The sequence below is a fragment of the Camelus ferus genome, chromosome 1 (genome assembly GCF_009834535.1).
Source record: "Camelus ferus isolate YT-003-E chromosome 1, BCGSAC_Cfer_1.0, whole genome shotgun sequence".
NCBI lineage: Eukaryota > Metazoa > Chordata > Mammalia > Artiodactyla > Camelidae > Camelus > Camelus ferus.
Genome location: NC_045696.1, coordinates 44,164,582 through 44,183,455, shown reverse-complemented (window position 1 = coordinate 44,183,455; position 18,874 = coordinate 44,164,582). Strand labels below are relative to the sequence as shown.

The following is an 18,874-nucleotide window of genomic DNA, read 5'->3' as shown; positions in this document are numbered from 1 at the left end:
TGAGAATACAAGAAGCAAGTCCAAAAGTATTGGTTAAAACCCTGAAATTGTTACTACTCTCCTATACATAAAACACATGCCATCCTCAAAATCTAAGCTCTTAGTAAAAATTTTATGGCTGATTGAGAAGACAGAAGTGACATAGGATGTGTGGAAGAATTTAGCATGAACACTCAGAGAGCCCCAACCCCACCTTTGACCTATGCCTTTTCTCTGCCTTGGTACTGCTTAGGATTCTAAATCTCTGGTAAGTCCCAAGAAAGGGAAAGAAAGATCAAGAATGACTATGATTGCAGTCCTATGGATTGTGTGGTCAGATGTAAAATGGGTTACTGAAAAGAAATAATTGTTTCTCATATACCTGACTTTATTGAATAAGATTCAAAAATTCTGTGCATAATTGGGTGCATGATACACCAAATGAGTTGCTCAAAGAATTAATTTCTGATCACAGTGCTTTTGTTGTTTCAGTGAAATAAGTCCTTACTGTGCTTCAGGCAATTAAGTGGTCATTACCTTCAGATGCTGACTTGGGCTTCAGTATTGAGCCAGCTTCCCTTTCAATAATCCAATCTTCTCAAAGTAGAAAGAACATTGAGAAATAAATGCTTTCAAACTGAGTCATGCTTCAAAGTGTCCTATTGTCTATGTGCAACTATAACTGCATAAGTTTCATATGAGTGACAGACCAAATCAATCTATTAATTGTTTGACCAGTCTTGGAAATAGCTATATATGGCACTTTAAATTTTGAATAGGCTTTCCCTATATATTCATGAGTTTGTGAAGGTAAAAAGATTGGGAGAAGGGGAGGAGGTCCACATTCAAAGAAGTGTCAGTCAAGGACAATGCTAAAGAGGTGAAGCATCTCTTAAATTTAATATACTCGTTTCCCTAATCAGTTTCCCGAAGCTCCTTTTATATCCCTGAGAAGGGAAAAATTGGATTTCATTGTCATGTGTACGCTGGTGGTTTTGATATTTAATCTTTTCCTTATACAACTATCAATCCCATAATTCTCTCATTATACTTTATGGGTAGCTTTTCAAATTTTGTAACTTAGAAGTATATTTATGTGTAAAATTTTTATACGTAAAAACAACTTTCTTCATATATAAGGGACTTTATATATGTAAATAACTCTCTCTTTATATACGTATATATAGATATAGGAATTTCATCTACTTTGGTACAAATTGACCACAAATATTATCTTTATGTATCAGGGTGTTTAAAAAGCACAATTTTATATTTCAGTAATGGTGAAATCTTAAATGAGTCACCTTAGACTTAGAAATCTGAATCTCAGACTTATCTCTGTATGATTAGCTAATACAGATATAGCACTTGAAAAGTAACTTTAAGACCTGTTAAATGTTATCTAAATGTTTACTATGATCATTTTATTATTTTTTACCTTTGTATTTTGAAATAAGTTTAGGTTCACAAAAGACTTGCAAAAGTAGTTCACAGGATTTTCATGCACCATTTACCAAACTCCCCCTAATGTTTACATCTTAAAAACTGGGATAGAAGTATTGAAACCAAGAGCGATACTATCACCAGTGGAAAAGCAATGACATTTGGTGCTAAAGCAAAGCGCAAGTCATCTCATCCCTGCTCACTGACTATGTAACTGTACAAATATCTTTGCTCTATTGTAGGTCCAAGTCCCTCATCTTCAGATTAGAAACTGGAGTGCCACTTCTTTATTTTCCTGGGCCTAAAATAGATAATAGGGACAAAGCAATAAGCTCTTCAGAGAACCATCATCATGAATGACCCTGTTTTCTAAAAGTTAGGTAAAGGACGGTAGGAGAAGCCAGACATAATTGAATAGCTCCTATTTAGCTTTTTGTAACTACATATTAGGCTATTTTAGATAATTGTGAACTGGCTGTATTTACTAACGTATGAATTGAGTACCAGTTATGGGGCAGACTGGGGATACAAAAAAGAAAACACAGACTCTTCCATCTTAATGGGACTATAGCTAGCGAACTATCAAAGGATTTCTCAAGATTGATTTGTGTGCAGAGTCAACTGTGATCTTCTAGAAGGATGATAGGTAGAGAAGGAAGTAAACCCATGTGCATTTTGCAGACATGGAAACAGTATGCAAAAAGGTAAGTGCTTTCCAATATTCACATTTTGAATGGGAAGTCTAGCTTCTTCAACAAGCATCCTACCTGGAAATTTGTTAACTTAGGCTTCTGATAAAGTTATTTTATGTACATCTAATAGCTTTGGGCTATATTTTACATCAGCAATCCTTTTAGAGAGACATTATTGAAAATAATAATCCAAGGCTTGCTTAATGTGGACTAAGGTAATAAATCAAGATGACAACAATTGAAGTGTATACTGAAATTTATTAAAATAGTACTATATACAAGATTATAGAGAAAATTTCATTAAAAGGAAATAGTAAAATTTGTTGCGAAAAATGGTGAGTGACCAACCACCATTGAATGATAGCCAACTAAGCCTGGATTGTTAAATGCATACTTAGATCTGAAAGCATTTTATGTCACATTTTAATCTCTCTGTCCTCTATGCATCTATATGTGTGTGTATGTATCTGTCTATCTACTTATCATCTAATTGGGATGGTGGATGTAAGGGAGAAGCAAATTAAGAGAGAAATTCATGTATCATTTCCTTGCAAGTTTTCTTTTTCATTGTTTGAATAATCCTCCTGAGGGTAATGCTTTTCATATTAGTCAGCTTGGGCTGCTGTAACAATACCATAGACTGAGTGGCTTAAACAACAGAAACTTACTTTTCCATAGTTCTGGAGGCCGAAAGTTCAAGTTCAGGATGTCAGCATGATTGGGTTCTGGTACGATTTCTCTTCCTGGTTTGCAAAGGACTGCCTTCTCCTTGTGTCCTCATGTGGCAGAGAGAGAAAGAGAGAGACAGAGAGATTGAGAGAGACAGAGATTGTGTGAGCAGGTGAGCCGTCTGGTGTCTCCTCTTATAAGGGCTCTAATCCCATAGTAAAGGCCCATTCTCATGACCTAATCTAAACTTAACTATCTCCAAACACCATGACACTGAGGTGTATGGCTTCAACAAATAAATTTTGGAGGGACACAATTCAACCCATGGGACTTTTCTACCTGGGCTGGATTATAAATTGTAAAACAGGTAAAGGTAAATGGTGAGACTTGAGGCTGCTATCTGTATGAGTATGATTAGGATGGGTGTATGGCAAGTTGTTATTACGAGCAGGCTATGATATTCAATACTATGTGTTATATAAGAAAAGCTTGCTTCTATAGCATGTCAAAGCAAAACAAGTTAAAGCCATGATAGGACTGAAGAAAGACCTGGCCCTTGGGTGCAATCAATTGCTGATACAACGAATCATTTAAAACATCTTAGGCAAGGGGAAATGTGATTTTAATTTGTAACTACTATCAGAATAAAAAAATAAAATTAATATTGGAATTTTAGAATTTAAGGCATAGAACACTAATGACATATTAACACAGATTAAAAAATAGCACATTGATCATCCTGCTTTCAAAAAATAAATACAAAGCTAAATTACATCTGGAAGATAGTTATAAATGGGACTCCGACAACTAAAATGAAACACAGCGATCACAGAAAGGAGACAATAAACCACAAACAACCTTGGTAACAATCAAATTTTTATAGTTATGTTATCAATTAGTGAAAGTCAACTAGTTATATTTTCAGGGTGTTTTGATAGCTTTTAACCTTATCTCCCATTTTTGAAGGTTGGAAGGAATTGGTCAAATACAATGGCAATAGTTGCTAATTTGAGTAAAACAACACACAGTTCGCTGAAGGAGAATACTCTATCCGCTGCAAGGAATCTTAGAAACTTTGTTATGTAAAAGAGTTGAAAAGGCAGCGTTACAGAATTTTCATTTTTTTGCTTTTTTTTCCTATTTCAATTAATTATCTAGGAGCACAATCGACTTAGCAGGCTTCCTTTAGAAATTTCTTCTCAACTGCACTTCACTACAAAGCAGACAGTTTAACTAGATGGTTTTATTAGGACGCAATTAACACATGGAGCCCAAAAAAGCATCTACCCCATCTTTTTATTTAGCTCAAGTGAAGAAGCATCACATAAGGCTTCCACAGCAAGGTTCTGATAGTCAGCAGAGTGATGACAGCCCATGTCCTTTGATGACAAGAAGTTGTAGTATAAAGAGACATATTTAAAATCCTTATGTCTGAATATGAATAAATTTGGTAATAGAAAAATCCCTAATCCATCCCTTTCAAAAACAGATCTAAAAAAACTTTGAGCCTTTTATCCAAAGTTTTAGGGGTAAAAATAAGGGCAAAGGACTTTGTGAGTTTTCACAAAATAATTCTCCAAATAGATTTGCATTACTAAGAATCACATTTTAGGTCCAAATGAGAATATGTTTGTGGGATACTTACTCTAATTTTGCTTTGTCTGAGGTTTGAATTTATCATTCTGAAAAATCCAGAATTTGGTATAACCAGAGATTTAAAATTAATTTGATGAGGATAAACAGGGTGGCTGTCTATGCAATTTTGTTAATGCACATATAACGCTTAGATAGTACATTCTTTATCATCTTTTTAAAAAAGCTTTCTTTGGTAAAATAAGTTCTTTGTTTATTAAAGTCATATTATTGTATTCATTCTCCATGGAGTAGCAAAAGGGAATGGAAATAAATTCAGTGGGTATCATTGATAAATTTTGGTGGAGACCACAAAAATGTGGTAGACTAAACAATGTTCACTATCCACTGATTTATGTGGAAAATTCTGACTCCCAGTTACATTATCTATTAGAAGCACTATAAAGACAGCCTCATTTGAATATTTTCCAAAACAGTTTATTCTTGAATATACAATCATTGGGTAAAATTTGTGAATTATTTGGAGCCTCTTGTCTTGTTTTTAACATTATTCTAATTTTGAGAACAGTAACTATTGAATGCTTACAATTTCCATGCTTCGTGTTATGCTGTTTATGTGGATCATTTCACTTGATCAAGCAAACCTACAGACTAGGGAATGCCATTATACCTCAGTCCAAAAATGATAAATGGGTTTAGAAAGAGTGTAACTGATGTGAGCCCAATGTTGTGTCTGATGCAGATTTCACACGCACACGCACACGCACACACACACACACACAGTGTATGTTCCGAAACATCAACTGGGCAGAAGAGAGTAACTGGTCTTCAGTGATAATCATGTGGCAGGTTATTCATCTATTATCCTCCCCCATTTTCTCCTTCAGTACTTCTCAGCTCTTCCTTCTTCACCATACCTTCCAAAGATATAAATAATCCCTCCTAAGGTATAAAGGTTACTGTAAAGGTTACTGTCAGTGCTGTCCAGTATGTGTCAATATGATAATAAATTCACAGCTATAAGGACCACGTGTTTCTTTCTTCCTGACAATGAAAAGCAAAAAGCCACAAATACTAGCCTAGTGAACATGAACCAGCGCTATGCCAACATCAGTTATTCAGTTATTCAGTCAAAAATATTAATTTGGGCTATGGATAATGGTAGACTCTAGAAATAATGCAAAGAACAGGACAAACACGCTCCCTACACTCACAGAGCCCACTACTTTTATAAAACTGGAATGAACACCTGTAATTACATGTGTAGTGTAACAAAAAGGGAAGGAAGCGATGCTCTGGGAGAGAAGAAACACGAGGCATCTAAGATTCTTGGGGAAGACACAGAGTATTTCCCTGAAAAATATGGGACTGAAATTGAAAATTTAACAATAAGAAAGTCCTTTGAGAGGAAAATTTTGAAGGGAGAGTGCTCCAAGCAGGAAAAACAGCTTGTGCGGTCAATGGAGGAGGTGCTAAAAGAACACAGGGGAGCTGCAGCCTAGGCAGCCACAGGAGAACGCAGCTTCAGAGGAAGGGAGGAACCAAGCAATGCCTTTTCTTTATAACTATGGCAAATACTTTGAGAATGGGAGTCCACTGAAAGATTTGAAGTGGTGATGGCCACAGAAGAGTTAGGAGGTTATTGCCATAGTCCAAGAAGGAAAGGTGGTGGTTTGAACTATGGTAGCACAATATTGATGGAAGCAGTAGAAGGCAGAAGAGATATGAATAGATTATTGAAGATGAAAAGAGGGAGCCAGTGAGGGCCACTCCTAGGATTCTGGCTGAAGTGGGAGGGTGGACATGGACTGTGGTGGCACTTTTTTAGTGTAGAGATGTTGGCGGAGGAGCAGTTTTGAGGGAGAGGCAATAGGTTCACTTTATGAAATGGGTTTGAGGTGTTTACATGACATAGAAGTAAAGATAGAAGTAGGAAGTTGGCTATAGTAGTCTGGAGATCAACCAATGTGTAATTTCTGTATGGATTTAGCGATTATCAGTATTTTGATGAAAATTGAAAAAATTACAAAATGGTCAGTTTCTCTGGGTTTACAGTGAAAAGAGCAGAATGCCTTGCTTAGTGCATAGAGGAGGTTTAGTGTTTAAGTGTTGTTTGGAGGAGTAGTTTTCTTTAAAGGAGGTCAAGAAGAAGTGAAAAAAGATAAACAAGAAAGCCAGGAGTATGTGGTTCTATGAAGCTAAAGTCAGAGAGTGTTTAAGCAATTTTCAGTGTCTAATGATGCACTGAAAGGCCAAATAATACAAGGACTGGTCACTACTCAATGGAGTTAGTAATGGGGAGTCATTCACTTCGTTCAATGATAATCTCTCATCATTTCCTAAGTGCATGACATAGTTTTAGTTGAATTAATATGATTACTTTCAGCTTCAATTTCAATTACAATTTTATCTAAATTTGTTAGAATGAGATTCCGCAGCTCTCAGGCATATAGCCATGGCAACAAGCAATTGGTTAAACACTTGAAGCCTACCAGTTCATGCAGTTTCCTTATATTGTCTGTGAAACAAGATAGATGATACAGCTAAACAAAACCTATTACTTTATGTGTATCTGCTAATCTATAACATGTCCTTTGGTAAATCTCATGTGATTTCCACACTACATTTAGGCATCTTCTGTTTGGTATTTCTTGAGTTTAAAAGAGTTATATTATGTACATGCTGACCTTCTAAGAAGATATCCCTACAGCCCAAATAATCTCCAGCATTCAAAAAATATTCTAATGATAATGTAGATGTGATAGGCAGTTGACCAGGCATTTTATTTATTGTGGCTAGTGTCTGCTTGTGTGGTGAAGGTACTTTTCTGGAACTTCTCAAATTTCCCCTTCCTAAGAGTAGCCCTAACTGACTTAGCATAGGAAACAGAAGACTGTTCTGACTGGATTCTTCCCAGAATGAGATGAAATCTGAAATCAGCACTGGGTTAGAATAACCCCAAGGAATGACTCTAGGGCAGATCTCCTGGAAGGTCTGACAGGACCATTGCCATCAGTTTCAGATGCAGACTTTGATGGTTTGGATCAATGTTATAAAAAGTGTCTATTTTTGCTTATTTTTGAGGCACACAGGCATTATTTATAAGCTGATAAACAACCATTGTTTAGACATTGACTTTTTAAAATTGGATGTTAAGAAGAAAACTGCTTTCTTCTCCATTAGCAGTGGCTCTCCATGCTGGCTGTGCTCAGGAGTCACTGGGGGCCGGTGTAAAATAGACAGCTATCCAGAGGCCGTCTCTGGCAAGTGTAGCCACTAGAGTAAGGCCCAGGACTCTGCATTTTTAAATGTTTCACATAAATTTCAAATGCATGTTTCTGGCTGGGAGTCACAGGAATGCTATCAAAGCACTTGACTAATATCACTGATGGCCTGTTGGTGGCTGTATCAGTGGCAGAAGTGCTTAGCAATAATGATCTTTTTACACATTGCAAGTCTGCAGAGAAATACTTCCAGTGCTGAAAATACAAGTAACTTTTGGCTGTAAAAATGGCTCAGTCCTATCCCTTGGAGGCAAGATAATAAATCTCTATGAATTTGTCCCTGAGGAAAAATTTTCATTTTCAGAACACTTTGCCATTTTTATAATGGGAGAAAGAGCTGTAAAATGCTTGTGGCAAAACAGCAGTTCAGAGCTCCACTTACTTCTTTTGAACCAAAGTGGATGGTGTCAGTGAAAACTGTCCTTTTCCTTCAGTAACCAAAGAAGATATGATATTTTCATACTTTTCTCCATTAAGTTCAGTGAAGACATTTTTATCAGCTTCGGGAAAGAGAAGCATACACAGTCTTAATATACCTGTGTATCCATTAATCATCTTAATAGGAGAATAACAAAAGTTTACATTTAGTGAGAAAGTTCATGGTCTTTTTGACTTTTCATAAGGCTGTTGGATACAAATCCTTTCTTGTGCACATGCCCAGGTAACCTCAATTAATTTCATTCTAAGAGATAACGTCTACACCATTAATAGGTGTGCTTGTAACTGAGAACAAGTCATTTAAACGTCAACTCGGCTTATTCCTTTGGAAAACAAAGATATTTGGTGGTATTTTCAAATTGTGTGTGATGTTTAGCACATTCACGATTCAACAAACTAAAGCTCCCAGGCCAGATATGCTGGCCTCGTACTTTTTGGAAATGAAGTTTCATTGAAGCGGTGCCATGCTCATCCATTTGCGTGCTGTCTGCAGCTGCATCTGTGTTACAACACTACAGTGCAGCACTTGTGACAGGGACTCAGTGGCCCACAAATCCTAAAATACTTCCTGTATGGCCATTCATAGAAAACAGCTTCTGACGCTTGTCTTAGACTGTTGTATCACTACATCGAGTAGAAATTTAACTTTAACCATAATGGATTGAATATTTCACATATCCAGAGATAGGTGAGTCCTTAAATGAATATTTTGTGTGTCATAGTGATATGATCCAGGATCAAGGAAGTGGTTTTTAATATCTCTGCACGTGGTTGCAAGATGACTTTGACTACTCAAGGCAGTTTATTCAGAACTTATAATATACAGTTACAAAGAAAACTATTTTATTTTTGATGAGGATGGGGTGAGGGTCTTTCTACTAGGGAGAAAACCTTTTCCTAGAAGCCTCTAGCAGACTTAGTTTTGGTTCCACTGGCTGTGATTTAGTCACATGAACATTCCCACATAAAACACAAGGGGAAAACAGAATTACTGAAACTGGCTTAGGGGCTGGGAGAGAATCATCTGTATACAATTGGCCTCGGTCAGCAAGAAGTTAGGGATAGAGGTGGGTCAGGCATCCATCGGTGTCTACCAGTGGGCCTGAAAGCCCTTAGAGAGATCAGTGTTTGGACCTCTGCTCTCATATTTCCTATCTATATAACAAGCCACAGTAAATTTATGTGCCAAATGGTGACAGCGTCAACATCCTTAGCCTGTCTGTGTGAAGTGGAAATGTGATAATGTGTTATGTTCCTAGCAGATGGCCTCAACTTCCCAACTTCCCCTTTGGATGAATGGCGTGAGCATGAAGGCACTATCCAATTTTTTCACCTAGTCCTCAAATTATCCCTGTGACTTTAGGAGCTGCCTTCAGTTGAGTTTCTATGAGTGATGTACAGATTCAGTCACACGGGATGGTGAGTTATTAAGAGGTTGGACTGCCTCTGTACTCTTGCATACACAGGACCACGCTTGCATTCATTTCACAGACTGCTCTCTGAGAGATTGCAAGTCATATGCCTTCTACACCGCATATAAAGTAAAACTTCTCTGGAGTCACCTAACCTTCAAACTATGAGCCTACCTCAGCCAAAGGATTTTATTTTAGTAATGAAAAGGTAGGCAAGTGAGTCATATGCATAGATATATACACATAGATATATATACACACATATATATTTCTTATAAAATGAATGGTCTAAATATTTACAGCTTCTAATTCTTTTTGTAAATAAATCATAAACCATGATTTTATTCAAGAATGAATTTCAGACCATCCAGGATACTATCCTGGTTTCTTCTTTGTCAAGATATATTTTATTTATTTTTATATTTACATTGTATTCACTGAGGGAAGAAAGGGAATCTTACTAACAAATGAATTTAAGATTATGAGGATTTTTTCTTTGACTCTGACATAATTTTGTGGATCAATTTTCATGAATGGTTTGTGTTACAATTAAAGTCTGACCAAAATCATCATTAGCAGAAAGTACGTTGTAACCAAAACAATGATTTTATATATGGCTGATATCTGATGATATTAAGATCATTCCAAACATTTTGTCTAAGAATCCAGAAACTTTCACAGATGCACAAATATTTTCAGCAGGAGTGTAATGCAAACTATGTTTCTAAATCTGGTATCTATCTGATGTTTACATATAATTTTAGAAAGTGACTTAGATAGAAATGCCATGTAATTGGACCTTGGTGTTTGGTGTACACAATGTTTCCTCTAGATCTAGACTACTCAAAGTCTAAGGGGTGGAATACAATGTTTTCATGATATGTCATATAATAATTTCTGTACACAGAAATATAACTTTATATTTATATAATATCCTTTAGATGCACACACACACACAAACAGAGTGCTTTTATCTGGTTTGGCTAAATGTTTTTTGATTAATGGACCAATCATTAAAGCCATGATAGGTCTATTAAATTAAATCTGCCTATATGCATTTATTAAGAGAGACTATAGCATGCTAATTAAGAGTAAAGATTTTGAACTTTGAAGATAAATTCACATCTGCTTATTAGTTGTGCAGTCTCCTTAACTTCAGTTCATTTATCTGTAAAGTTGGATATAGAAGCCACCACATAGAGCTGTAAAGGTTGAATGTACATAGAAAGCACCTAGAATGATACCTAGCATAGAGTAGGTGCTCAATAAAAATAAGTAGGTACCACTCTTGTTAATATTATCATTATCATTATTCTTATAACTCCAATGATGGAGAAGCAAAGAATGAAACAAGCACCAATGGGAATTCAAGGAGCTAGAGATAATAAAATGTTTGTTTAAAATCCATAAAAGCATAAAAATAAATCAAAACCATTAAAATATAAAAAAGATAGGCAAAGAAAAAAGTAAAAAAAAGCATTTCATTAAATATAGATATATATAAATGTATAATGAAGTACTGATATCATATATATAAAACCAGTACATTATTATACAAGTACATATATATATATATATATGCTGAAAACACAAAGATGGGTCGAAAGGCAAAATAGATACAGCTGTGGAGAGAATTACCCCGAACACAGCACAGAGGGACAATGATAAGTAAAGAGGTGAGGTTGAGAGGCATGAAGAATAAAAGAGGATGGTCTAACAGATCTCCAGTAAGCTTTCCACAATAAGGGAACAGAGAGAGTGGAAGTAATGTAGTGAAGAGAAATAATTAGAAATAAAGACTGGGAAGATGAATAAATGAAAGACTGAAATAATAAAATAGAGTGAATTTTCATATTCAATAACTGTACCAAGTAGTATATAAATAAAAGTTAATTTGGGGTTAAATAGATACACATTATTATATATGAAATAGATAAACAACAAGGATCTACTGTATAGGACAGGGAACTACATTCAATTTTTTGTAATAACATATAATGGAAAAGAATCTGAGAAAAAAAAAGTACATAAATGTATAACTGAATCACTTTGCTGTACACCGGAAACTAACATTGTATATCAACTACATTTAAATAAAAAATAAAGTTAAAAAATACAAATTGATAATTTTATAGTGTCATGAAATATTATTTAATATAATGTTCACTTTCTGACATAATGGCTGATAGACTAAATATAAGATAATCTCACTATATACTAAAAAATAGTTAATACAAATGGAATAGTTTATAGGACATAAATAACATAGTAAGTATCAATATAAACACATTTTAAAAACATACTGTTGAATTTTTTCAAAGTATCAAAAGGGTTCATCCAGTGTTGACTCCATTCACATAAATTTAAAACTGTGCAAAATAATTGTTTATAAATAGAAACAAAAAATAAAAGAGAAACCTCACTTCATTTTTATTCGTACAGTTTAGGGAAATATGAGGCAAAGTTTAAAACCATATTTGGAAATGATATGCACTGGATTCAGTAGGGCTAAAGGGATATGAGATTTAAGCTATATCTCAAATATTGTATGCCTTTGAAAAATAATAAAAAAGGGAACTGAAGCCAATACAGCAAAACATTAACATCAGTTTATTGGTAGTGGTTGGTGCATAAAGATATCCTACTGTCTTTTCTGTGCATTTAAAATATTTCAAAAAAAGATTTTTAATCACTGAGCCCTAATGAGATTTAGATTTTAGAAAAGACAATTCTTAAGAAAAAAATCTTATTTGGAATTCTTCATTAAGTAGATGGTTGTTAACACAGACCTTTGGGAACAGAAAAAAAAAATTTTTCCCCCAAAATCCAAATAAGCTGAACTACAAGGAATGTACCTTATCGCTCAGAAAATTAGGGAGCTGTATCAGTCTTGCCAGGAACTGAAACTATGGTTCCAGAAAGTCTAAGAATTTCAGTGCTGATACATATTCTATCAAGGGTCATTTCAAGAGACATTTATAAACCAGATGCTCCAAATTCAACCGTTAGCAGCACAGTTACAAAAATGATTTAATGTAGAGGATCTATAAATAGTTTTTCCTAAAAATTAAAAATGTTTTCACTGAGAATATAAATGTTAAAGCTGAAACAATGAAAACCAATTCACACAAACTGAGTAAACCCAAATCACAAATGTTCTTTCTCTATGCTTGAAGGCAGGCATGTGTTTCTTTAAGAAAAGGAAAGATTATTCGAGCTACTGTAGTGTATGCAACGATTTCACTATATTTTCTGTTTGCAATGTAGTTAAGGTTCAATGATAAAAGCAATTTTATAGGGGTAAGGGTTGTGTAGAATATGAGATCTTACCAGTGAATCAGGTCCCCTATGTTTTCAGTCCTCTGTGCCACTCTTATGCTGACACAGCAGAAGCTTCCTAAAAGCAGGAGGAGTGAGCACTGCACTTGCAACAGGTGTCATCTTTCAGTCATGATGTTAGGCTATAGTCCCTTCTGCTTGATTCTGGTGACTGATGGAAGGAGCTAATCAAATTTTAAAAATCATTACAGTGAATGACGTCCTTCAGCATTACACTGAAGACAGTCTGTTTCTTAGTGACATGATAAGGCTAGAAAACGGGAATTAGCTCTCTGTCTTTACAGTGGTTTCCTTTCTTTAATTTCTGTTTTAAAATTATGCACACACATATATACGCATTTTAGAAAAACTGTGATATGCTTATGAATATCTCTGTCTATACCTGAATCTATTTCCAAAAGCTACAATCTCACTATTCAGAAATAACCATTATTAACATGTTACTCATATACATATTCATACATATTATTCCTAAAACATAAAAGCTCATATTCTCCAAACAGTTTTGTGCTTTGTTTTTATTTTTGGTCTAACAACACAGGGCAAATGTCTTTCCAAGCAAATGCAGATGTATCCATTTCTGATAGGTTAATTACTACCAGTTAAAGTTATTTCCATTGTATTTTAAGGTCTGGGGGCTCTGAGCATTCTTGTACAAATACTCCTGAAAGGGAAACAAATGTGGAATTGCAGATCCTACAAAAGGAGCCTATAAAGAAACAAAGCCTGGTACTCCGAATTAGAACTTCTTTCCCTGGCTTTGAAGAGCTGATCTTGAAACTGAGCAGGACACTGTGGAGGCCTTCCCTGGGCAGAACCCTCCCCCCACCAACTACTCCCTGCCCCATGGCCTTCTCTTCTTTGTTTAAAAACAAACAAACAGACAGACAAACAGCCTCCTAGGCCTTTCCAGAGTTCCAAAGAGCAAATTTAATCAGAGACGTAAGAAAATGCAGAAATAAGGGGAAATAGTCAAGCAAGACAAAATAATAGTAGTTAAGTCATCAAACAAAGTCAAGGACCTTTAGTTCTTCCTCAAGGGCTAGAGACAGTATCCTGAGCCATATCCTTGTGTTGTTTTGCAGATGCCAAACCACACCCCACCCCAGGCAGATGAAGCTAACTGCATGATGACCATAAACACGCAGCCCAGAGGTCGGCTGGAGCCTGAGGACTGATAATGCTCACTCCTGTGACTCATGTGATTACCTCACTACCAGTCAGAGAATTGTGCATGAGCTGATCACATACCCTGCGACCCTCTCCCTCCCTCACTTTGTTTTTAAAAACCCTTCCCTGAAAGTCATCAGAGTTCAGATCTTTTAAACAGAAGCCGCCCATTCACCTTGCTTGGCCCCACATTTTGTTTCTTACCAAAAAAGCTGTATTCTCCTTCACAACAACCTGGTGTCAGTAGATTGGCTTTACTGTGCGTGGGTGAGCAGACTCCAGTTTGGTTCGGTAACAATCGGAAAAGCCAAATGTCATTCATCTTTTTTAAAAAACGTTACTCCAAGCCCTTATTCCTGGACAAATTTCAAGCAAAAGGGTACCAGTTCTGAATGAGTAAGGCAACACTGTACTGCTGTATTCTCAGTAGCCTACGACTGCATGCCAATTTGAAGAATTGGGGTCTTTAAATAAAAAGATGGTAATGATGATCATCGTCATTATGACATACTGATATGCAGTGTAAAACACTGAGCCTGGGTTAACAGACTGTGAATTTAGTGGATCTTAGTATTGAAATGGATTTCACTCAAATATATAAACTTACTGCCTCCTTTTGAGAGTCTTATTTGAGGTTAATAAATAATAAAATCAAAAGATCACACTTTAAATGTAGTTGGCTATTTATGGATATGAACATTTGTGAAAAATACACTAATTTTTAAAGCTATTCTTAAAAAAGCTACTTTTCCAGCATGTTACTAGTATAGGGTCATGTGAATAGTTGCAAAGCTGAGGAACTGCAGAATGGTATATTATAGGAATAAAAATTAGTGCTAAGCATTTTTCTACTAACTCTTGCCAATTTATAGATGATATCAATTCAGCCACCTATCTGTAATAGATAATATTTATTTCCTGTATGTATCTTTTCATTGCAAAATAAAGACTTCCTGACATTATCAGATTGTTATAAAAGCTTGGCATTTGCCAGTTGTCTTAAGCAAGATCTACTGAAGTGAGATGTAAATGTAGTTGAAGAGGGTTTCGTGTTTTAATGATTACTTTTTTAAAATAAATAGGTAAATTGGAAGCAGCTAATATTACAAGCTGCTTTTCCCCCTGTTACTGAAGCCATAGAAGAGTGATGTAAGGAACAGGGGCTGTTGGGAAAAGCTGAGAGAGAGAAAATATTCTTCACTTGAGTAGGAACCACTGCCCAGACCAACAGAGTGTTCTGCACAGTATTACACTTATGTACCATATTACCAATTACAACAGATGGTATAATTGGAAGGACAAAATAATCATTAATTACAAAGCACTCTTCCCCAGGCTTTCAGAAGTAAAATATACACTGGTAGGAAGTATGCTTATGCAGTTCCATCCAGTATTCATGAAGATCAGCTACTCTCAACCTAAACTGAATGACATGATGGAGTATTAACCCTGTAGTTATAAAGCAGACCTACTACAAATCCCTTTCTCACCAAAGGATTGAAATAATTCTTATAAAACTAGGTGATCAGAATCAATAAATTTGCAAATGGTTGCTACTGGCTTAATGTTTATAGCCTTAAAATGAGACCTGTGTAACATTATGGCATTTAAACAAAATGCTAAGGTTTCCTTTTTATGCCAGAAATGTTTCCTAAGACCTGCTATGTGCTAGGTACAAATCTAAAGTGTTGGGGACACAATAGTAAGCAAGAAAGACACAGACCCTATTCTCTTGGGAGCTAGCAGTGAAGAGAGGGGTAAAATAATAAAAAGAACAAAGAAATAAATACAAATACAATTAATGCTACAAAAAAGGAAGAATGAAGTAAGAAAAAATGAAGGAAGGAATGCTACATAATATGTGGTTAAAGAATCTTTTCCTGGATGGCAGGAATGATCTGAGTTAGATACAAATGGAAAGAAACTAGGCATATGGTTATCTGGGAACATATATTTCATGCAGATAACATGGGCTTGTACTATCCTTGAGGTGAGAGTGAGTGAGGCTAATCTGAGATTTAAAAAAAAAAAAAAAAAAAGCAGCTGGTATGACCAGAGATGAGATTGGAGTGATCAGGAGGACCAGGACCTGTAAAGCCTATACACAACAGATGGGCTCAGATTTTATTTTCAGGGAAACAAGAAGCCATTTGAGGTTGTTAAGTAGAAGAGAGTAATATAATCTGATCCGTGTTTTGACCACATCACACTGGCTGTGAAGAGATGAAAAGGTGGCTCAGACGAGTGTGACAACGGTGGAAGCAGAGAAAGGAGCACAGATGATGGATACACTGAGAGGACTGGACCAATGTGAGTGAGAAGCAAAGAGCAACCAAAGATGACTCCCAGTGTCGTGTCTTGAGAAACCTGGGAGATGATGGTGCTGTTTTCTGAGACAGGGAAACCTAAGAGTAGAAGTAAATTAGAAAGATAGTACATCAAAACTGTTTTGGATATTTGGTTTGAAGATACCTATTATAGTTGCAGGAAAAAAAATACGAAGTATAGAGTCTGGAGCTCGGGGTGAAGCCATGACTGAGGATGTGACTGTGGGTGTCATGGACATAAAACAAAAAATGCATGTAAATACAGGGACTGGAACCAAAGAGATCGATATTGTTGGAACAGTGTGCACATATAACAGGAAACGAAATTCATGTGGGCCTTATAGTTCATGTTAAAAGCTTTACACTCACTCCAAATGAAATGTGGAGTGATTGAAAAGTCTTGAATGGAGGAATTATAGGTTTTGCATTTTTAAATAGTCCAGCTGTGTGGAGAAGTAGAGACAAGAGGATTGCTTGAGAGATTAGATGGAGGGCTTGAGACAAAATGCTGTCAGAATGGCTCCCAGGTTTTTTGACCTGGGCAACCGAAAGGATGCAATGATCAACAGAAGGTGGAAGGATGTGGGAGAAAGAATGTATGAGTCAGTGTTCTCCTGAGAAACAGAACCAATAAAAGATAAATATATATAATGTGAAAGCTTGAGAACCAGAGGAGCTGAGGGTATAAATTTTGGTCAAGAGAAGAAGATAAGATATAGTGAGACAAATCAGCTCAACTAGTGAGGCAGTAAAAAGGGGCAAATTCCTCCTTTCTCCACCTTTTGTCCTATTTGGTCCCCAACAGGTTGGATGACGCCCTCTCCCACTGGAAAGGGCAATCTTCTGAGTCCACCAATTTAAATGCCAGTCTCATCCAGAAATACCATCACAGACCCACCCAGAAACAATGTCTAATCTGGATACTCCATGGCCTGGCTAGGTGACACAAAAAATTAACCATCACCTGCAGGTTTGAGTAGAACATGAGGAGTTCAGTATTTTATGTGTTTAAGTATGTATTTAAATTACCAGGGGGATGGTATTTTGCTTACAAAATTGGCAGAGAGAGAACTGTAGTCCCACTGGGTTACTGTCCTAGGACCATATTAGTTTACAAGGTTTAGCAGGGTAAAACAGCGTATTTCACTTACATACAACTTAAGCAATTGGGGCTCTTCCATGAGAGTAGTCAGCTGCCTGAATAGCTATTCTATTTAGTTTTTCATTTTGGAAATGTGTATAGGTATGCTCTGACAGATTTAGAGAATTTATCTCTAAATTTCCTAAAGTTTGATAGCCACAGTCTGTGAAATAAGATTTGTGTAAACCACCATTATGTCTATGGTGACTCTAGTGAGGATAACCATTTATTCACTGTCAGTAGATATACCCAATCATGTTATCAATTTCTCTATGATGTCTGGTGAATGACCTTAATCTTGTAAAGGACTTCATCCTATGTCCTAGACTGACCTCCCATTGCATATGTTTCCTATATTCAAACTACATATATAGTTTGGATGCAGATGGTGATTTGCATGGGATGGAAGGAATTTTCAAATATGAGTAGGTGCTCTCAAGGAATGACATTAAAATCACTACATTGATTTGTTTCCGAATCTCAGGTTGGGCTTCTCCCATTATTCTTGAAAGTAAACAAGTGTGATTTAGACTGTCACTCTTCTTTCCTCCACTCCACTGTACGATTCTTCACAAGCCTCCCTTGACTTCCTGTTTTATCAAAGTTTCCATCCTAATATATTAGCTCAGAATGAAGTAGCCATATGGGATACATTCTGCCTTGAGATAAATAATTCTGGTCAGCTTCTTAATTGATATTTTTCTTTCTATATTCTGTTTAAAGTTTGTCTACTAGATAAACAAACTACACGTAGGACATAGCAATCTACAGACTAGGTTAAGTTCAGTTCAGCCAAATAAAATGCTGAATAACCTAATTAAAGCTTATATTCAACAAAGCTGCCAAGTGAGAAAAACTGGGCCCCAGAGCTTCTCATAAAATAGACATTCTGGTGGGATTTCTGGTTCTTTTTCCCTAGTGACTTTTGGATATTCTAAGGACAGCTTTCTGTTTCTCTTCTGCAAAGAACAAGTGCATAGTGGTTTGATAAAAATAAAAGAAGACTAATGATGATTACTATTATGGCTCTCAATGGGTTTCATTCAGTATTTCAGCATATTTGGTTTATGCATTTTAGAATGAAGAACATTTAGTGGAAATAATCTGTGTGTTTCTATTTATGTTTTCCATGTTTATTGCTGTGTATTAAACCTAAGGAGATCTTTAAAGCCACAAACATTTCTATGATTTACATTACATCTGAGAAAGAGAAATTAAATTATTTTCACAAAGTGAAAAGCCTTAAATTCTATACTTTTCCTATTTGCTCTATTTATTATGTCCATGTTTATCTTTACAAGTTGATTTGAACTATTTCCACCAAAAGTGTGTAAACACTCAATTTATATCTTAACTACTTAGAAAGGTACAAAGGTTAAATATAAGA

General features: G+C 35.8%; 1 long non-coding RNA gene across 3 annotated transcripts in view; it reads right to left on the bottom strand.

The window, feature by feature from the left end:
* LOC116663246 overlaps nt 1-12,873 on the bottom strand; it is a 65,846-nt gene extending 52,973 nt beyond the window's left edge. The window contains exons 1-2 of one of the 3 annotated variants that reach the window (XR_004319459.1): nt 12,841-12,873; nt 2,783-2,882 (exon numbers count right to left, since the gene is read on the bottom strand). This is a non-coding gene — a long non-coding RNA (uncharacterized LOC116663246). Of the gene's footprint in view, nt 1-2,782; nt 2,891-8,042; nt 8,162-12,840 lie in introns of those variants that run through there. The other 2 variants (XR_004319455.1, XR_004319457.1) reach the window with 2 other exon arrangements.
* Nucleotides 12,874-18,874: the final 6,001 nt, after the last annotated feature.